Genomic DNA, 23,855 nt, shown 5'->3' with positions numbered 1-23,855 from the left:
ACTCACTACTCTGCACTCACTACTCTGCACTCACTATTCACTACTCTCCACTCACTACTCACTACTCTGCACTCACTACTCACTACACTCACTACTCTGCACTCACTACTCTGCACTCACTACACTCACTACTCTGCACTCACTACTCTGCACTCACTACTCACTACTCACTACTCTGCACTCACTACTCACTACTCTGCACTCACTACACTCACTACTCTGCACTCACTACTATGCACTCACTACTCACTACTCTGCACTCACTACTCACTACCCTGCACTCACTACTCTGTACTCACTACTCTGCACTCACTACTCACTACTCTGCACTCACTACTCACTACTCTGCACTCACTACTCACTACTCTGCACTCACTACTCACTACTCTGCACTCACTACTCACTACTCTGCACTCACTATTCACTACTCTGCACTCACTACACTCACAACTCACTACTCTGCACTCACTACTCTGCACCCACTACTCTGCATTCACTACTCACTACTCTGCACTCACTACTCTGCACTCACTACTCTGCACTCACTATTCACTACTCTGCACTCACTACTCACTACTCTGCACTCCCTACTCACTACTCTGCACTCTCTACTCACTACTCTGCACCCACTACTCACTACTCTGCACTCACTACTCTGCACTCACTACTCTGCACTCACTATTCACTACTCTCCACTCACTACTCACTACTCTGCACTCACTACACTCACTACTCTGCACTCACTACTCTGCACTCACTACACTCACTACTCTGCACTCACTACTCTGCACTCACTACTCACTACTCTGCACTCACTGCTCACTACTCTGCACTCACTACTCACTACTCTGCACTCACTATTCACTACTCTGCACTCACTACACTCACAACTCACTACTCTGCACTCACTACTCTGCACCCACTACTCTGCACTCACTACTCACTACTCTGCACTCACTACTCTGCACTCACTACTCTGCACTCACTATTCACTACTCTGCACTCACTACTCACTACTCACTACTCTGCACTCACTACTCACTACTCTGCCCTCACTACTCTGCACTCACTACTCACTACTCACTACTCTGCACTCACTACTCTGCACTCACTACTCACTACTCTGCACTCACTACTCTGCACTCACTACTCTGCACTCACTACTCTGCACTCACTACTCTGCATTCACTACTCACTACTCACTACTCTGCACTCACTACTCACTACTCTGCACTCACTACACTCACTACTCTGCACTCACCACTATGCACTCACTACTCACTACTCTGCACTCACTACTCACTACTCTGCACTCACTACTCTGTACTCACTACTCTGCACTCACTACTCACTACTCTGCACTCACTACTCACTACTCTGCACTCACTACTCACTACTCTGCACTCACTACACTCACTACTCTGCACTTACTACTCTGCACGCACTACTCACTACTCTGCACTCACTACTCACTACTCTGCACTCACTACTCACTACTCTGCACTCACTATTCACTACTCTGCACTCACTACACTCACAACTCACTACTCTGCACTCACTACTCTGCACCCACTACTCTGCATTCACTACTCACTACTCTGCACTCACTACTCTGCACTCACTACTCTGCACTCACTATTCACTACTCTGCACTCACTACTCACTACTCTGCACTCCCTACTCACTACTCTGCACTCACTACTCTGCACCCACTACTCACTACTCTGCACTCACTACTCTGCACTCACTACTCTGCACTCACTACTCACTACTCTCCACTCACTACTCACTACTCTGCACTCACTACTCACTACACTCACTACTCTGCACTCACTACTCTGCACTCACTACACTCACTACTCTGCACTCACTACTCACTACTCTGCACTCACTGCTCACTACTCTGCACTCACTGCTCACTACTCTGCACTCACTACTCACTACTCACTACTCTGCACTCACTACTCTGCACTCACTACTCACTACTCTGCACTCACTACTCTGCACTCACTACTCACTACTGTGCACTCACTACTGTGCACCCACTACTCTGCACTCATTACTCACTACTCTGCACTCACTACTCTGCACTCACTACTCACTACTCTGCACTCACTACTCTGCACTCACTACTCTGCACTCACTACTCTGCACTCACTACTCACTACTCTGCACTCACTACTCTGCACTCACTACTCACTACTCTGCACTCCCTACTCTGCACTCACTACTCTGCACTCACTACTCACTACTCTGCACTCACTACTCACTACTCTGCACTCACTACTCACTACTCTGCACTCACTACTCTGCACTCACTACTCACTACTCTGCACTCACTACTCTGCACTCACTACTCTGCACTCACTACTCTGCACTCACAACTCACTACTCTGCACTCACTGCTCTGCACTCACTGCTCTGCACTCACTACTCTGCACTCACTACTCTGCACTCACTACTCTGCACTCACTACTCTGCGCTCACTACTCTGTACTCACTACTCTGTACTCACTACTCACTACTCTGCACTCACTACTCTGCACTCACTACTCACTACTCTGCACTCACTACTCACTACTCTGCACTCACTACTCACTACTCTGCATTCACTACTCACTACTCACTACTCTGCACTCACTACTCACTACTCTGCACTCACTACACTCACTACTCTGCACTCACTACTCACTACTCTGCACTCACTACACTCACTACTCTGCACTCACTACTATGCACTCACTACTCTGCACTCACTACTCACTACTCTGCACTCACTACTCTGTACTCACTACTCTGCACTCACTACTCACTACTCTGCACTCACTACTCACTACTCTGCACTCACTACTCACTACTCTGCACTCACTACACTCACTACTCTGCACTCACTACTCACTACTCTGCACTCACTACTCACTACTCTGCACTCACTACTCACTACTCTGCACTCACTATTCACTACTCTGCACTCACTACACTCACAACTCACTACTCTGCACTCACTACTCTGCACCCACTACTCACTACTCTGCACTCACTACTCACTACTCTGCACTCACTACTCTGCACTCACTACTCTGCACTCACTACTCTGCACTCACTACTCACTACTCTGCACTCACTACTCTGCACTCACTACTCTGCACTCACTACTCTGCACTCACTACTCTGCACTCACTACTCTGCGCTCACTACTCTGTACTCACTACTCTGCACTCACTACTCTGCACTCACTACTCTGCACTCACTACTCTGCACTCACTACTCTGCACTCACTACTCTGCGCTCACTACTCTGTACTCACTACTCACTACTCACTACTCTGCACTCACTACTCTGCACTCAATACTCACTACTCACTACTCTGCACTCACTACTCACTACTCTGCACTCACTACACTCACTACTCTGCACTCACTACTATGCACTCACTACTCACTACTCTGCACTCACTACTCACTACTCTGCACTCACTACTCTGTACTCACTACTCTGCACTCACTACTCACTACTCTGCACTCACTACTCTGTACTCACTACTCTGCACTCACTACTCACTACTCTGCACTCACTACACTCACTACTCTGCACTTACTACTCTGCACTCACTACTCACTACTCTGCACTCACTACTCACTACTCTGCACTCACTACTCACTACTCTGCACTCACTATTCACTACTCTGCACTCACTACACTCACAACTCACTACTCTGCACTCACTACTCTGCACCCACTACTCTGCATTCACTACTCACTACTCTGCACTCACTACTCTGCACTCACTACTCTGCACTCACTATTCACTACTCTGCACTCACTACTCACTACTCTGCACTCCCTACTCACTACTCTGCACTCACTACTCACTACTCTGCACCCACTACTCACTACTCTGCACTCACTACTCTGCACTCACTACTCTGCACTCACTATTCACTACTCTCCACTCACTACTCACTACTCTGCACTCACTACTCACTACACTCACTACTCTGCACTCACTACTCTGCACTCACTACACTCACTACTCTGCACTCACTACTCTGCACTCACTACTCACTACTCTGCACTCACTGCTCACTACTCTGCACTCACTACTCACTACTCTGCACTCACTATTCACTACTCTGCACTCACTACACTCACAACTCACTACTCTGCACTCACTACTCTGCACCCACTACTCACTACTCTGCACTCACTACTCACTACTCTGCACTCACTACTCTGCACTCACTACTCTGCACTCACTATTCACTACTCTGCACTCACTACTCACTACTCTGCACTCACTACTCACTACTCTGCCCTCACTACTCTGCACTCACTACTCACTACTCACTACTCTGCACTCACTACTCTGCACTCACTACTCACTACTCTGCACTCACTACTCTGCACTCACTACTCTGCACTCACTACTCTGCACTCACTACTCTGCATTCACTACTCACTACTCACTACTCTGCACTCACTACTCACTACTCTGCACTCACTACACTCACTACTCTGCACCCACTACTATGCACTCACTACTCACTACTCTGCACTCACTACTCACTACTCTGCACTCACTACTCTGTACTCACTACTCTGCACTCACTACTCACTACTCTGCACTCACTACTCACTACTCTGCACTCACTACTCACTACTCTGCACTCACTACACTCACTACTCTGCACTTACTACTCTGCACGCACTACTCACTACTCTGCACTCACTACTCACTACTCTGCACTCACTACTCACTACTCTGCACTCACTATTCACTACTCTGCACTCACTACACTCACAACTCACTACTCTGCACTCACTACTCTGCACCCACTACTCTGCATTCACTACTCACTACTCTGCACTCACTACTCTGCACTCACTACTCTGCACTCACTATTCACTACTCTGCACTCACTACTCACTACTCTGCACTCCCTACTCACTACTCTGCACTCACTACTCTGCACCCACTACTCACTACTCTGCACTCACTACTCTGCACTCACTACTCTGCACTCACTACTCACTACTCTCCACTCACTACTTACTACTCTGCACTCACTACTCACTACACTCACTACTCTGCACTCACTACTCTGCACTCACTACACTCACTACTCTGCACTCACTACTCTGCACTCACTACTCACTACTCTGCACTCACTGCTCACTACTCTGCACTCACTGCTCACTACTCTGCACTCACTACTCACTACTCACTACTCTGCACTCACTACTCTGCACTCACTACTCTGCACTCACTACTCTGCACTCACCACTCACTACTGTGCACTCACTACTGTGCACCCACTACTCTGCACTCATTACTCACTACTCTGCACTCACTACTCTGCACTCACTACTCACTACTCTGCACTCACTACTCACTACTCTGCACTCACTACTCTGCACTCACTACTCTGCACTCACTACTCTGCACTCACTACTCTGCACTCACTACTCACTACTCTGCACTCACTACTCTGCACTCACTACTCACTACTCTGCACTCCCTACTCTGCACTCACTACTCTGCACTCACTACTCACTACTCTGCACTCACTACTCACTACTCTGCACTCACTACTCACTACTCTGCACTCACTACTCTGCACTCACTACTCACTACTCTGCACTCACTACTCTGCACTCACTACTCTGCACTCACTACTCTGCACTCACAACTCACTACTCTGCACTCACAACTCACTACTCTGCACTCACTGCTCTGCACTCACTGCTCTGCACTCACTACTCTGCACTCACTACTCTGCACTCACTACTCTACACTCACTACTCTGCGCTCACTACTCTGTACTCACTACTCACTACTCTGCACTCACTACTCTGCACTCACTACTCACTACTCTGCACTCACTACTCACTACTCTGCACTCACTACTCACTACTCTGCATTCACTACTCACTACTCACTACTCTGCACTCACTACTCACTACTCTGCACTCACTACTCTGCACTCACTACACTCACTACTCTGCACTCACTACTATGCACTCACTACTCACTACTCTGCACTCACTACTCACTACTCTGCACTCACTACTCTGTACTCACTACTCTGCACTCACTACTCACTACTCTGCACTCACTACTCACTACTCTGCACTCACTACACTCACTACTCTGCACTCACTACTCACTACTCTGCACTCACTACTCACTACTCTGCACTCACTACTCACTACTCTGCACTCACTATTCACTACTCTGCACTCACTACACTCACAACTCACTACTCTGCACTCACTACTCTGCACCCACTACTCACTACTCTGCACTCACTACTCACTACTCTGCACTCACTACTCTGCACTCACTACTCTGCACTCACTACTCTGCACTCACTATTCACTACTCTGCACTCACTACTCACTACTCACTACTCTGCACTCACTACTCACTACTCTGCCCTCACTACTCTGCACTCACTACTCACTACTCAGTACTCTGCACTCACTACTCTGCACTCACTACTCTGCACTCACTACTCTGCACTCACTACTCACTACTCTGCACTCACTACTCTGCACTCACTACTCTGCACTCACTACTCTGCACTCACTACTCTGCACTCACTACTCACTACTCTGCACTCAGCACACAGCAATCTGCACTCAACAGCACACAGCACTCTGCACTCTACAGCACACAGCACTCTACAGCACTTCTCAGCACACAGCTCTTCTCAGCACACAGCTCTTCTCAGCACACAGCACTCTACAGCACACAGCACTTCTCAGGACACAGCACTCTACAGCACACAGCACTCTGCACTCACCACTCTGCACTCACCACTCTGCACTCACCACTCTGCACTCACTACTCACTACTCTGCACTCACTACTCTGCACTCACTACTCACTACTCTGCACTCACTACTCTGCACTCACTACTCTGCACTCACTACTCACTACTCACTACTCACTACTCACTACTCTACACTCACTACTCACTACTCTGCACTCACTACTGCAGCCCGGAACATCTCGGCGCGCTCCCTTAGGACTGTGATGCTTGCTTGCCCCTGGCGACGGTTCTGAGTGTGACACACCTCATCTTGCCTGTGGGTGCATAATTGGTGGAGTGCAGTGGAGCTGGTCCAGCGCCACAACTAGTGGTATCTTGTAGAGTGCCTAGTGTTGTCCCGGGGCCTGCATCGTTAGCCTGTGGACAAGGCAGCTTCAGTATAGGGTCCCCTTGCCCCGCTGCTGCCTGCACTCTCAAGCCGTGGCTTATATCGAGGTGGAGCACAGCCAGATGACAGCTAATGCTATCAGCCCGCAGAACTCACTGTAGATCCCTGCCTTGGATTGCATATAACTCCAGCTCTGCGCCAGGAGAGAGTGGTGGCCTTTGGCCCTCAAGGCGGCCCTTCGGAGAACCGGTGGCACTGTGGTCTGGGGGTACCGGAACTGCATAAGGTCACGGGCTGCCGACATTTACTTCGTCTTACGTGGGCCTGGAAAGCCTTGCCCTTGTAACAAAGCGCCTCGAACAACCACATCAAGCGCTAAACTGTTGATCTTTAGGTAACCTCATCCTATTCCAAACAAAAACGAGGGCAAAATGTGCGTGTGTGAGCGCGCCCACCAAACTCACTGCAGACTGATGAACGCGCCCGACCATCTGGATTCTATTACCGGCACCCTGACAGCTCGTAATTGATAATTTTTCTCACTCCCCTGCGCATAACCGCACAGAAAATGCAGGAAGTGCTGATACTGAAATCCATATGGCCTACTGCGTGAAGGCTACTTCAAACACAGCACTGCGAGGACCAATTACCATGCAGATGGCAAAAAATACTACTGAAAAATCTCGCGCAGTGAGGAATTTTTGCTACACTATTCTGAGCCCCTTAACAAAACGGCTCGGCGCTCCGCCCCACTTCTGACGAAGTGGTGACTTAGGCCGAGCCCTAAAAAGAGGCACTCTGGAATGATCCTTCACAGTTCAAGTTTGCTCGGCTCTATAAAATGCGTCCTCGTCTGCTGCAGTCAGTCGGTTACCTGCTGCTTGTCTTTCAAAAGCACATAAATGACTGAATCCTGGATCATACACACTACAAACAACATAAATGTCTGCAGGGCCGGTTCTAGGATCTGCGAGGCCCTGGGCTAAAAAGGAACCTGTGAGGCCCCCTCTAATTTAGATAAGTGGCCCCCTGCAAGGAGACCATTCACAGACACTGTGGGGGGGCCATTGTCCAGCATTTTGGCGCCTCCACAGTTTTAACTTTTACTCCACAAGCATTTCTCACACCTTCAGTCCGATATGTGTGAGAATTGATTGTGGTCTAAAAGTTAAAACTGTGGGGGCGCCAACATGCTGGACAATGGGCCCCCAACAGTGTCTGTGAATGGTCTCCTTGCAATTGAGGGAGCGTCTCTGTCTCCCTCCCCTATGCCTCTGGACACCATGCATGAGAGGCCCAGGGAGGGGGCCCCCACCAATGGACCTTAATTGCAGGCGACGCCTTTCTTTCTAAAGGTTCGCCAGGGAAACAACAGGACATGTCACTGGTGCGTGGCCCCATGCTGGTGGGCTGAGTGCGAGGCCCTGTGCAGCCGCCCACGCTGCCCATGCTTAGCGCCGGCCCTGCATGTCTGGAAGAGTTCCAAGGTGCAAACTCCTGGGCGTTTCCGCCCTGCACTGTTTTAACCCATCACATGTTAAGTGGTCTAATCGGACTTTGAATAGGCGTGAATCTTTTAAAAGACACAGTTAAAAGATGTAACTTAACTCCCGATATAATGGGGAAAAGAACATTGTCTACAACTGAAACCAACTTGTGCAAGCTAAATGCATGTAAACACGCCAAGGGAATGATTGTTTTGTATTGGGGCTTTTACTGAATATTTTAACATTGCTTGCCTGCTAAAATGAATTAGAAAGAAATGATGAAAATCAATGTTAAATGTAGAAATAAATTCATGCCTAGGTAAATATTCCAGGTTCCTCCTGTAGGTGAGTCACATTTGTATTTTGTTTAATCTATTATTTTTAATTAAAAAGTTTGGTGCACAATTGATGTGTACATTGCAATATTTTCACAGCAGCCGTTTTTTTAAAGAGGGCAGATAGATTATAAAACAACCCCTAACAACTGCCTCCTAAAAATACTAAGCACACATACTGCATGTATGACATTTTCTTAAGCAACCACATGTTTAACCTCAAAACAACTTTTCTAGCAGGGGCAGAAAAAAGTGTTCTCCTTTATTGCTGAATACCATGTTGCACATTATTTGCTACACATGCCCATTTACCTTTTCACCAGCCTGCACATTATGTTTAACTTGAACACAGTACATTAGTTCCGGGTCTGTGCATTGGATTGATTAAAGATAGGCGCATTTTAAAGCAATGTGAGAAAGCATGCAGTCATAGGTTTTAGTAGACCCAGGTGAAATTTAAATTAAATCATTTGTGTAATTTCGAAATTCCAGAATTTATGTCATCATATTTAAATAATCCACAGCAAAATTATAGCACAGCAGTGCTAGACCAATGCGAACAACCAGAACATGAGCAGTTGTTGCTCGTATCAATTGTGTTTTCCATGCTTTTTTAGCGTAAAATTCTCCCTTTCATCAAAAATTGATATGAGGTTGTTTTTTTAGCTGAGATATAGGGACAGATGTATGAATACTTTTTGCATTTCTTCACAGGCCATATTGCAATTTTGGCCATTAAGAAATGCAAAATAGCCTTTTCGTATGTACAAAGGCCAAAAAACGATTGCAATTTGTGATTTCTACCAGGCGGAAATCGCAAATTATGACCGCGGTTTAGGTAACGCAAATAGGGATTACTTATTTGCAATTCTTAAAGCGCATGTACAAATCATTACCTAAATGCGAACTGGGCATTTAGAAAATGCCGTTGCCATTGACTTAAAGTCAATGGTAACCATGTGCAAAATGAAAAAATGCATATTTTAATATGACATGAAGCGCACATATGCCTAGGGCACATGTGCACTTACATGTGCACTATGAAATATGGGGTTCCTCCAGGGGGTCCTTAAGCCCAGAGGCACTCTTGAGTTTGTATTTCCTAAATTGCGGTTTCCCATTAGGAAATCACAATTTGAGAACTGCAAACCATTTACTAATTTGCCCATAGGTGGAATCGCTATTTAGGAAATGCAAAATAAGAATTCTTTACATCTGACTCATAGTGCTGAATGACGGCTTTGCATTTTGTTTACCAGCACTTAATTTTGCTTCATTTTCCAAAAATTTCTGTTTCACTTTAAACACTTTTGCACACCCTTAGGCCCGCCTCTACTAAACTATCACGCAAAGCAATGCAGGAAGAGACCTTGCTGCACTGCGTTGAGTGAAAGGGAGAGAGAAGAATTACAGCACATTTACAAAAATATGGAATACTTCTGCTCTCTCCTTGCGCTGGAGCACTTGTGGCAGCATAGCACCAACACAGGCACCCTTGCGCAACGATGACAGGGTGCCTGCATTGTGGTCTAAATAGTTTTTGTATTAGTGTGGTACACACCCAAAGGGGTAATAATAATGAGAAATAAAAATATTTCTACTCCTTACACCAGCTTGGGGTTGGCGCAACATTTTGGAGCAAAACAAGGTTTAAAGACTTTAGTAACCAAATTTACCTCAAAGTCCATGAATGGATGCACGGAAATGCCCATGGCCACCCATGGAACAGCACCCCAATAAAATGTAATGCAAGGCAGTGCTGTACTGCGTACTGAACCATGCAAGGCCACATAAATTGGGCTTTCTTTGGGTGCCTTAGTAAATCCCAACACCCCATTTTGCATCAGGGTTGCGTAAAAAAAGGTGACACAAGCCAAACAGAAAATGTTAGTAAATCTGTGCAACCGTTTTCCGTCCAAAAGGAGTCCCTCAGCCTTTTCTCTTATCAGGGACCCCGCCCCCACAATTGAACTTAGGGATGGGTGGGTGGGCAACTCTTCTTCAGCTGGCCTTCTTGTTACCCAGGCGAGAGACGAAAGAGAGCTACTTCCCGGGGTGCTGCTCTCCTTATCGCCTTGGGAGGAGGGTCCTCGGACGCCCATCAAGCGTCTCGCATTACCGAGATCCTCCCCATGACGTCCAACCCCAGAACCGAAACTTACCTACAGAGGCGGGCACGGAATGCCCACTAAAGGCCCCCCTCCCCTAGTCGCGGGGGTGGCCTCTCATAGTGGGGATATCTTGTGCCATTCGCTCTTTACCCCAGGCTCACCCCTCTCCCAGTAAGACACTCACAAATGATTGATGTCCTCTGCGTAGCTTTATTATTATACCAAAATCCATTTCAGTTGTGGGTAAAACTTCCCACATTTACCATTTATTAAATTCACACATAAATGCTGCGCCCATACATATGCGCCACAGTTTACCATATATATACAAATTGGCATCTCTAGAGGAGTGTTGTACCAGCAGGACACAACACCACCCCCTTTCCAAGCCACCAGCTACTAGGGTAGAGCCAGAGAGTCCAGGACCACCAGCAGGACGTCCCCCTCTCACGCCAGCCTAGAGCCGCCATAACTGCCTCCCCTGCTCCAGGGTCAACCGTTTTCCGTCCAAAAGGAGTCCCTCAGCCTTTTCTCTTATCAGGGACCCCGCCACAGGGCAAGGAGCCCCACTGGCGCTCTTGCCCTCCCCCCATACTAACGCCCTGCCACTCTACCAGGGTGTAACACAATGGCCCCCAGGATTGTTTGCACAAACACCTCCAAACCTACCCTGGTCAGGTGCACCCCCCCTGTCCGATACTCATCTGGAGTCAATGTCTGCAGCAAGGTATGTCTAATAACCAGTATCCGTGAACCCTTCAACAGCTTTTCCACCTCTCTATTCATTTTTTTTACTGACGTATTCATTGCTGCTGACGGCACATCGCCCCTTCACTCTCTCCGAGTGAGAACCTCTGACCAAATGATTGCTGTGTCCGGCAATGCCCTTCTGATCCAAGTAAGAAGAGAGAATAATGCCTCCTTGCCTGCCCCCTGGGACCATATTTTCAGCCCCGACATGAATAACTAGCACGTCCGGAATAGGCAAACCTTTATTGAGCGCACTCCGCAAATGAGTTGAAACGTCCTCAGCCCGCAGGCCCTCCAAACCTAACCAGTTGTGGACCATTCCCAAGGCCCTCTGCGTCTTGTCCACCCCAGATTCTCCAAACCAATTCCCCGCTCTGCATATGACCGAATCTCCACACCAGCATACTTGCATCCTCTGGCTTGCCACCCCTGCAAGTGAGACCAAAGACAAAATAAAAAAGGGGCGAAGTGGGTAAATACCAACCTGTTGAGAATACCACCCCCCCTATACCAGCTGTGGTCGCACATAGCGCTCGAAACTCGCTGAATTCCACCTGCCCACTCTCTTGATTGCACCCGGTGATAGTCCCAATTCCGCTGCTGTAGTAGCTGCCCCAATACGGAACGAATGTGACGTAAAATGAGCTATGTCTTCTCCTAACAATTCCAGAGCCCGCTTGCATATTCGCGTGAACTGGAATTTCGTCAACGGTGTACCATCCTCATGCACCAACAGCCTATTGTCTTCGCATCCTGGCCTCATCTGCATGAACCTTTCCATCAACATCACCGGGCAGTAGCCCGCCCCCTGACTTGCTCTCAGTTGCACCCATACTCCTTTTCCCAATGGGTCTGTCTTCGACCGTCGTACCCTGACCTGCAGCAAGCCCGCTGCCATCACCACATCATCAACGGCGATTCCACCCTGTCTGTCCCTCTTGGAGTTTGGCACTAGCTCTGATACCCTGAATGCCCCAAAGAAAGCTAAGGAATATGCTAGTTGCAGCAATTGTACCTCATAATGCGACCAACAAACCTGTGGTAACGCCCCCAAAATATTCACCAACCTTTTGGAATCGATCGGTCTCCTGGTATCCTTTTCCCCTGGAACCAATCGTTCCCATCCCTTCATGGCCCTTCTAACTCTAAGGTCTTTAGTGGGATTCATCACCCCTTTTATCCCTGCAAAGAAGGCTATTGCTGATAATTGTCTGCATACCAGAGCCAGGGAACTTCCCTCTTCTTTTTGGCTAACTATGAAACTGAGCACCCCCTGTGGAGTAAATTCCCCCACACCCTTTTTGCTCTGCAAGACTGCCATGTAAACCTGCCAGTCCCTCTCATACCTACTCTTAGTCTTGGGAGCAACCGACGCCGCTATGAGATCGGGAGCAATGGGGCACCAAGCTTCCACAGGCTTTCCGGGAAGGCTGTCATCTGAGCGTCTGCTTGCGGCCATCGCGCTCTGAATTCTGTCAACTTAAAACGAGACAGGGTATCAGCTACTGTGTTAACCACACCTGGCACATGCTTTGCAGTGAAATGCACATTACGCCGCAGACACTCCCGCACCAGCACTTTCAGTAAACGGAGCACCCAAGGACATTTGGCACTTTGGTTGTTCACTGCCAAAACCACTAACATACTGTCAGATCAAAACACAATTTTTTTTCTTTCCAGAAAATTGCCCCATATCTGAAGCGCCACAATAATGGGGAATAACTCCAGAAATGTGATGTTGCGGACCAGCCCCCTCTCAAACCATTCTGCTGGCCAATGCTGCATACACCACCTTGCTCCTAACACTGCCCCGAACCCAACACTACCTGCTGCGTCCGTATAAAGCTCCAATTCTCTATTGTCCCTCGCAGGTTGTTGCCATATGACCGACCCATTGAAATCTTTCAAGAAATCCCTCCACGTGACCAAATCATACTTCATCTCAGTTGTCAGCCTAGTGTGGTGGTGCTTTTCCTTCAAACCTGACATTGCCCTGGCGATATTCCTGGAAAAAACCCTGCCCATAGGTATCACTCGGAGTGCAAAATTCAACTGACCCACTAACACCTGTAGCTGATGCAAAGTGACCTTGCGTGCCCTCAAGCATTGATCCAAGGACCCCTGAAATGCCTTAACTTTCCCCTGAGGTAATCTGCACACTCCTTCAACCGTGTCTATCTCAATACCTAAGAACGTCAACTGGGTTGTTGGTCCTTCCGTTTTCTCCACCGCCAGAGGCACCCCCAAGGCCCCCGCCATTCGCTGAAAACCCACCAGAGCCTCCTGACAATCAAACGCACCTGCCGGCCCCATCAACAGGAAATCATCCAAGTGATGCACAACCTCTCGTGCGCCCATCACCTCCAGCACTGTCCATTCCAAGAAGCGACTGAATGTTTCGAATATTGCACATGCAATGGAACAACCCATCGGCATACATAGATCCACAAAGAAATTGCCCTCAAAAGTGAATCCTAGCAACCTAGTGTCCTCCGGGTGGACCGGCAAAAGGCGAAAGGCCGACTCAATGTCAGCCTTTGCCATCCGAGCCCCTCCTCCCAGCAGCTGCAATTTCTGAATAGCAGAGTCAAAGGTGGTGTAACGAACTGCACACAATTCTGGATCCAAACCCTCATTGACTGACCCACCTGCCGGACTTGACAAGTTGTGAATGAGATGGTATTTTCCAACTTCTTTTTTCGGAATTAGTCCTAGGGGAGAACATACCAGGTCCGGCCTAGGCATTGTCTTAAAAGGACCGGCCACCCTCCCAAGGGCCAACTCCTTCCTAATCTTTTCCCACGTCACTTCCGGATTCCGTAGCACTGACCGTTGGTTGCGGGGAGGAACTGCGGATGGCACTGCAGCCGAGGGAATGTGAAAACCGTACTTAAAACCTTCATACAAAAATTGTGCTTCTGACCCCCTCTCATACCTTGCGAGCAGATGGGTTAATACTGGGAGGTTTATGGGCGTGGGCAGGCTCCGAGCTTCACTGTGAGGGGCGAGGTTTTGGTTGCAAGGGAGCTGCAGGGTGAGGACGGGGCTCCTTAGGCTTTCCACCCTTCTTGAAACACTTGATCTCTGTGTGGCCAAACATCCCACAGAAGGAACACATGTGCCTGAACTTACAAGCCGTCCCTCTATTACATTCATTCTTGTTGAATTGCCAGCATGCTTGTTTCTTTTCCCCGGCACCCTTGTCTCCTCGAAAGGAATGTGTAGGTTTGCTAGTTGGTACCGCTGAATAAAATTCCCCATGCCAAATATTAATCTCGCGCTGATCCCATGCTATGTCGGGTTTCACCGCCTTCATCTGCCTGAATTTTGTGTCATACTGCAACCATGCCGTTCCCTGAAACTCTAAAGCCGCCCCATGAATCAATGCCATGTAACTTATCAACTGTGCCGCCAATACAGGGAACCGTTCCACCATAATTGCTGCATATATAGCAAACCCTTTCACCCAGTTCTTCAATGACCATTCCACCCAGACCTTCTTCTGTTTCATTTCCCCATCTTTACCCGATCTGGTTTTCCCCGGGACCACACCTGCATTAATCAGATCAAACACATCCACATACTCCCCCTTAAAGATCTCCTCCCTTGTATCTGCCGGCACGTGCCAAATTATACTTGCCGACGGTGTCATTGCCAATGATGCTGAGCCGTATGAAACTGGGCAATGCATAAGGGGAGCTGAAATATCCGCTGATACCAACTTTGCAAGCGCCAAGGATACCCTAACCAACTTGCAATCCACACTCACTGATTTTGACCTAACCACACAAAACCGCAAACTTGAAAAATTGGCTCGCGATATTCGCCTATACGACAAAAAAAAGACATATCCATACCTACAGGACGACTACTACCGACAAGACACACAGGGACGCTTCACTAATAGAGGCCGTGGAACATACCGAGGTAGACGGAATTATCCAACTTTCTCTGACTCGTCCTACAGTTCCGAAGGAGAACAAGACTCAGCAGGTCCTAGTTACCAATACCAATATTTTGATTACAACTACCCACCCCAGCAATTCTCTCCTTTTTTAGGACAAGGTCGGGGATCTTGGCGACCTCCCCGAGGAAGAGGCAACTCATGGCCCCGCGGTCAGAATCAACGTGGCCCCCAGCAGAATCAAACCAACTGGGATGGAGGACGAGGCCAATCTTCGAAACAAGTTCGGTTTCAACCCGAACAACACGGCGAAAGAGTGACTCGCAACAAGACCTACCGTTGGTAGGATCGATGGAACCGGTTGTAACCCTCAATCCTGTGGTTAACATTTCCAACCAAACACTTACTGATGAGGAACTCCAAGTACTCAGCAAAGGACTATCGTACGTCCCTACGTACAATCCAGACAATTTTGTAATAAGAACAGAACTTTACAAATTTTTCCGAAAGATTCGACTTAAGTACTTCTTCCGCAACACGGTAACACAGCTTAAGTCATCTGTTACCGGCCTGCGTCCTCCTTCAACCTTTGTTCCATATGCCAACAGTATGTCGAATCAGATTCTAGCCTATGAAGCTGTTGTCTGGCGCGATGTGCAACGGGTTCTCCAAGATAAAACCTTTGTTCGATACAACACCAGCAAACCCCAAAAGACAGCTCTACAGTCATTGGCCAATAACCATCAAGTCGTGATCAAGCCTGCAGACAAAGGCGGTGCAATTGTTATACAGGATCTATCTGCCTATAAATCTGAGATACTACGTCAACTACAGGACGACAATTGTTACCAACTGTTGAGGTCTGATCCCACCAGCGCCATCGCTACAGAGATCCTAGAAGTAACCGAGGACGGTCTCAGTTTAGGCTTCCTTTCGGAGAATGAATTTCACTTGTTGAATAACAAACATCCTCGTCTGGCAACACTATACACTTTGCCCAAACTCCACAAAAGCATGGTAAACCCTCCGGGTCGCCCAATTGTTTCTGGTTGTGGCTCCATACTGGAACCATTGGGAAAATACATTGACTTTTTTATCAAACCACTCGCTGAGGCTACTCCATCATACCTTCGAGACACGATGCACATCTTAAACATAACTGAAAGTATACCCTATGATCCGTCAAACCAAAGATTAGCTACCTGCGATGTAGTCTCCCTCTATACTTGCATTCCCCAACAGGAAGCTCTCACAGTTATAGCCAGATGTCTTCAGAAACGTCCTGCACCTGTCCAAGTACCCTCAGAGTTCATTGTAGCTTTGCTCAAAATCGCAATGACCCGCAATTTCTTTCTGTTTGACAACAAGTTTTACCTTCAAACTTCTGGTGTAGCAATGGGGGCTCCCTTTGCTCCTGATGTAGCCATTCTGTACATGGCAGCATTTGAAGAAGACACTATTCTCAACCAATCGAACCCATTCAGAGACCAAGTGGGCCTCTGGATGAGGTACATCGATGACATTTTAATGATTTGGAACGGCAGTCATGACCAACTGAACAGTTTCTTTACTTGGCTCAACCAACAGTCCCAATATGTCAAGTTTACAATCCAATCGGACAGCAACACCATTGACTTTCTGGATGTCACTATTTATCACCATTCTGGAAGACTCTGTACCAAGTTATATCGAAAAGCATCTGAGAGAAATTCCCTATTGGCTTATAACAGTCATCATCCTCGCGCTCTCCGGGACAACCTGCCTTTCGGGCAATTTCTGAGGATACGGAGAAATTGTTCGAACAAAGACGATTATTTCTCTGAATCACAGGATCTTTCTACCCGCTTGCTCAATCGTGGCTACCCAAGACGTTTGATCAAGAAAGCCCGCAAACGAGCTTGGTTCTATCCCCGTGAAGAACTATTAATTCCCAAAGATAGAACCAACCATGAAGAAAGTCGTATTGTTTGTGTCACCACTTTCAATACCAAAAGTAACAGCATCAAAGGAATCATCAACAAGCATTGGCATTTGGTATCGGATGATATCAAACAACCTGAGACCCCACTTCATGCATTTAAGAAAGCCAAAAGCATTAAAGACTATGTTGTCTGCTCTTTCCTATCCCCTGACATTCAACCTACGATCAACACCATGTGGAACCTACCACCAGTCATTGGTCATTTCAAATGTGGCCATTGTAAGGCTTGCGACTCTACTATTCAGACTAAGGAGTTTGTACATCTTCATCTTACCATTAAACTCAAATCATTCAGCAATTGCAATTCCAACAACATCATTTACGCCATTGTATGCCCATGTCACAAAATCTACATTGGCCAAACTCAGCAAAAAATAAAAGCTCGGATACTACAACACATGAGCCGAATTCGATGTGATGTTCAAGGGGCACCTTTAGTGGAACATTTCAAGCTGAATTCCCATCCCCCTGAAAGTTTACAATGGTTGGTCATTGAAAAAGCAACGATGGGACCACGAGGTGGTAACATCTCTGACATTCTAAACACCCGAGAACTGAAATGGATTTACTTTTTTAATTCAATAGAAACAGGTCTCAATGAACTAGACAGCTCATTCTCCCAACTGGCTACACTACCATGATGGGGTTGCTTTGCTTATATTAGTTTCAAAAATTTTCATCATTGAATCTATGAGTATCCCACCCTTCTTTTTCTCTAAGTAGGGTTTCATTGTTTCATTTTTCCATTTAATTGCTTCTGAGATTCAACATGTGACCATACCCTAATGTTGTTGCACTGACACCACTGTCTCACTGCGGTGTCTCAAATTAAATCACATGTGATTATAATTGTCGATTCACTAATGGTCGGGCCTTTACCCTCATGTTTGAGAGGTACGCCCACATTTCACCAACATGTCGTTTTTATGATTATAGTGTTTTTCTATTTCTATTTTTTCTTAATATCGCATTGGCATTTATTTAATATTGTTCAATGAAACACAATGGACAAACGATACTCTAAATCCTTTACTCCACTTAAGCACCTTTCAGTGTTGGTAATCATGGCAGACGACATTGGAAGTCTTTCTTCCATTTTCATGAATTCCAAGGTCACCACGTGACCGGTTACCATGACTCCTTCCACAAACCAGGAAATGCGGCATTGATCGGCTGCCTTCGCACGGAGCTCTCTGATTCATTCCCATCGAGTGAGTATGGCTTCGCTCATTGTCCGCCTCCCGCCTTAAATTATACCAAAGTGGTCTGTTTCTTTACGGTCCCTCTGTTCTTGCCCCAACAGACAAACCACTGATTTATTCCGTGACCGGTTACCATGACTCCTTCCATAATCCAGGTAACGCTGCATTGATCGGCTGCCTTCGCACGGAGCTCTCTGATCATTCCTATCGAGTGAGTATGGCTTCGCTCATTGTCCGCCTCCCGCCTTAAATTATACCAAAGTGGTCTGTTTCTTTACGGTCCCTCTGTTCTTGCCCCAACAGACAAACCACTGATTTATTCCCTACGATGTCTGAACTTACCGTATCCTGATACCTAACAGGACGCTACCAGCGGTAAGCACGATTTCACTGTTCCCAACCGGACATTGTTGTAATCCTCTCGAATGTCTGCTCCCCGATAATACAGATATGTGATTAATGTACGCTCATCATTTCAGATGCAGCTCCACTGTATTCCAATCCTTAATAAAGACCACACGGCGGACTTTTGACCCTGTGGTATGTTTTTTATTCATGATTTTTATTAGCTTCTGGACTCTTGTTAATTGTTAGCCCTTAATCTGAGATTCCCTGCTTCTATTGAATGCCTATTGCGAGTGGCGGGCCGCCGTGTAACATGCTGGTTTTCCCACTCAGGCGCCCTATTTTCTCAATTAATAAGGTTTTACCCTGTTCCATGTCTCGGATCCTCCGAAACATAGTAGATTTCATTTCTTTATAATTAACTATCTAATAGACTTTATCCTGGATTTTGTTCGTCTCTACCTGTGTGATAATTAGAGGCAGGAATAGCAACCCTCTAATTTCAATTCAATTTATTATACTTCTATTAGGTCCTCTGCCCCACCCCCTCGTCCTGATGAAGACCCCACAGCAAGGTTAAACTATCCTGCAACTTCAGAGGGTCGAAACGTCGACTGTTTTCTCAATTGCGGCAACCTCACGCCAATATTCTGTATATACATTGTACCTTGTGTTGTATGCCTCTTTCCAAATAATGTCGCCATGTTTGATGGCAGTTGTTGCTACACTTATTATAGCATAAACAGGTCGTTGAAGGATTGATTTTACTGTCACTTAATCCCATCACTTCCCTTACCTACTCACTATCACTTCCCCTTTCCCTCCTTGGGGCACTGTATGACTTTTAATACAGTTGATTGTATTTTATGCACTATATATTCAATATACTGGATCCCACTGTGAATAAACCTTTGTGGATCTAAATACTTGTTCTTGATTAACTCACTTGAATTGTATTTAATTGCTCCCTGTATACACTGGGACCCCTTCCTCTCAGTACAAGTTATACTTGCCGACGGTGTCATTGCCAATGATGCTGAGCCGTATAAAACTGGGCAATGCATAAGGGGAGCATGCGACGATGCCACCGGCGCAGTGGGTGGAGTTGGAGACACCGTAACTGGCCCCGCCCCCACTGACATTGCGTTGTGCACTGGGCCTTGAGCTGTGGTAGCCATCACCATTGGTGCTTGTACTACACCCCCTGACTGGACCCATACCTGAGCCACCCCACCATTTTGTGTCGCCACCACCGGCGCCTGAACTGTTTCCACTAGGGTCCGCGCTGCAGCAACGGGCACGGCCCCCCCACCATCCGAGGCTGTCCCCCTGGCCACCACCGCATTCTGTGCCGACCCCTCCCTAGGGGACAACCCACTTTCTGCTGCTTCAGCCGTCTCGCCCACGCTCGCCACCAGCATCGTGTCCTTGACCACCAGGGGCAGGCCCTCTGCCATCGCCTCACCTGGAACGGTCGTTCGCTGTCCTGGGACCCGCTTGGTCTTCTCTTGCTGAGCGCCCTTAAAGCGAATAGGGGTCCGCCGTACCCGTTTTGCCAAAGTGGACTCCTGCTGCCCACTCGCACCCCCATCTTGCGATAGGGTCCTCAGAGCCCAATCGATACCTCCTTTCTTTGTGACCCCCCCACAATGCTGCCAACGAACGAAATTCCTCTGTTGATGCCGGGGCCTCCTTGCCCCCCGTGCCCGCTTGGGCGGCATTTTGCCTACTAAGAAAGAAAATACAATCATTAATGCGTCCAAACATGCCTGCCCCTTCCATCCGGTATTGCACTGGCGCGCCACCTACTATGCGCCACCCCTGTCCCTTTGGACCCATGCACCATACCCGCCCCTGATGTACCACAGCCCCCCTCGCGTTGCCTGCACGCCACAAATCCCTTTAAAGCCCTTTACATAATTCTGCTGCTGCAATTCTATGACTTAGGCTGGCAAAAGCGGGAAAAATGCCACCCTACAAACCATTTACAAAACCCTGTCTGTGAATGGGCATTCTGGCGCACCGAACGAAGATGCTGTTAAATAAGTAACGGTGCAGCGATCCCCGTGAACTGGCCAGACCACCTGTGTGTGCCTGACGGAAAGACAATGCATCTGAATGAAGAAGCAGCTTCTGCGATCTAATTTCCAATTTCCTCAACCTGCATACCGTTTAAAATTCCATTCCCCATGTCTAATTCTCCTATGTGCAAAGCATTGTGAACTACCGCCCTGCATATGCCACGCCCTCAAGCTGCGCCCCTCCGTGCCTCCAGGACGCGTCTCCTAACCCTGAATAACTATCTCAGAGCCCCTAGCCCATCAATCACCTTGACGTCGAGCTCTGGCTCCCCCTCCCATTTCCCCCACATCTCTGCCGTAATACCCTGATCTGCGCTCTGCTGTCCTACAAGGAGCATTTTAATGAGCCATACTTAATCGGCATCGAACAAAAAAGTGAAAAACCATCACCCGCCTCATATGTAAATGCGCTCCGTAAATCCCCATACAATCATTCCCTTAAGCATCGCGCCCCAACACACGCTGTGCTCACTCTCCTTATTTTATTGTTTTACTTATTTATGTTTCTGTGACAATGTCGCCGCATATCTATAGGGACTCGAACCGTGCTCTAATGGGAACCCCAGGCCAACTCGCACCGCAGCACGCCACGCGGGTTGAAAGGGGACCGCCCCTCCCTCCGCCTATCTGATATTCCTGCACTCGCTCTGCCTGCGTTCTCGCCGCTCGGTACCCCCACAATAAGGCTTACAAGGGGGTTTATTAAAACTCTATTTCTTCCAGGTATGTTTCCTCCTACCGCCTGCATGCGTTTGTACTTTGCGCAACAAAAGGGAAAACAAAATAAAACCATCCTGAATAAACATGCGGTATCACCGGGGCCCGAACCTGAGGCTCCCGGCAACTACTGCTGGCTCCCCATTAAGCCTCGCTACGCTATGGCCTCTCACCTGTGTATCAAAAAACAAAGGCCACCAGTCACGACTCCGCCGCAACTCTTCTTCAGCTGGCCTTCTTGTTACTCAGGCGAGAGACGGGGTGCTGCTCTCCTTATCGCCTTGGGAGGAGGGTCCTTGGACGCCCATCAAGCGTCTCGCATTACCGAGACCCTCCCCATGACGTCCAACCCCAGAACCGAAACTTACCTACAGAGGCGGGCACGGAATGCCCACTAAAGGCCCCCCTCCCCTAGTCGCAGGGGTGGCCTCTCATACTTGTGGCTAATTTTTGCCAGGTCAAACTTAGTGCAGTTAAATAGTGCATGTGCACTATAAGCGGGACTCTGAATATGGCATAATGTGTTGTTAGTGCATTATACCCCAACATTCAGAGGTGCACAAAGAAAAATAAGGTGCCTATTGCATACATAGTATGTCCTGAAAATAGATCATGCTGTATTTACAGAGTGTACAACTTGTGCATATGGAGGCTGCAGAATTTGTGTCTCTATAGCAATAAGGTCATTGTATGTCTCTTTACATTGTATTCAGCGTCATTATATATACCTGGATCTATCTGTTGCAAACAGAGCCAGTAAAATTGTTCAAAACTGTCATGGGTGACAGGTGGAGGGTGATACTGGAGAGTGTACACTCTGTCACCAGATCCTATTTGCTATGGAACAATCTGGGTGTAATATCAGAAGGAATTAGGTGGGATGAGGCCTAACCAGGGTCAGCAGAACTAGATGATTCTATGGCTAAAGCCTTTTCCGCGTAGCTATATATTTTTTACACTTGCCACATAATCTACTGCAAACTTTACAGATTTTATCAAAAAACTGTTTGTCGTTATTAAAAATGCTGCCAAACATGTTGCAATACAATGGCATGTCATTTACAAAGATTTAATGACCATCTTTCAATAGCAAACTGCTTTGTTTAGGTGATAGGTTGATATTAATGAGGTCAAATATTTGCTAGATAATGTTATCATGTATAAACATGATAAATTAAGGAGGTATCTGACACACAATATGTTGTATTACACAGTATAATTTACATTTTCTTGCTGCATCATTTAGTCAAATTTGCTACATAATGTGATTATCTCTGCCACATAATTCCTGTAACACTGGACATATCAACTTTTGAATTCGGTATAAGTAGCTAATGCTTTGCTAAGTATGAGAGACCTTACTCAGCAGATCCTGGTGCACCCAGAGGAAATTGAGAGTGTTGTATCCTGCCTATTGTATATTCCTATGTATGCCTTTACCCACTTTATGCCCTTCTAGTGGAATGCCTCTGCACTGTGATGCACTACGGAATGCTCGGTGCTGGTTGAAGTTAAGCCACAGTTATGATGGGGGTGAGCTGCCTGCTGGCTGCTCCTGGTGGGGCTTGTTCCAGGCTACTTACCAACTTACAATAAATCTTCATGAAATACCTCAACCAGTCTGGAGTCCATTACTACATTTTATTGTCGAAGAGGATGGGATACGAAACCACGCGTGCAAAGCACAATGGATTAACCCCTCATGCTTCATAAGGTTTGAGCTTCTGAAAGTTTTTTTTTTCTTTTCAACCTCTCAAGTACATTTTTCAACTGTGGCAT

At 47.3% G+C, this 23,855-nt stretch overlaps 1 protein-coding gene across 1 annotated transcript in view; it reads left to right on the top strand.

The window, feature by feature from the left end:
* Nucleotides 1-23,855, top strand: part of LOC144819324 (uncharacterized) — a 1,068,202-nt gene that overhangs the window by 976,104 nt on the left and 68,243 nt on the right. The window lies entirely within an intron of this gene.

Source organism: Lissotriton helveticus, chromosome 2_1 (genome assembly GCF_964261635.1).
Source record: "Lissotriton helveticus chromosome 2_1, aLisHel1.1, whole genome shotgun sequence".
Lineage (NCBI taxonomy): Eukaryota > Metazoa > Chordata > Amphibia > Caudata > Salamandridae > Lissotriton > Lissotriton helveticus.
The sequence above is the reverse complement of the archived record's forward strand: the minus strand, read 5'-3'. Positions and strand labels throughout refer to the sequence as shown.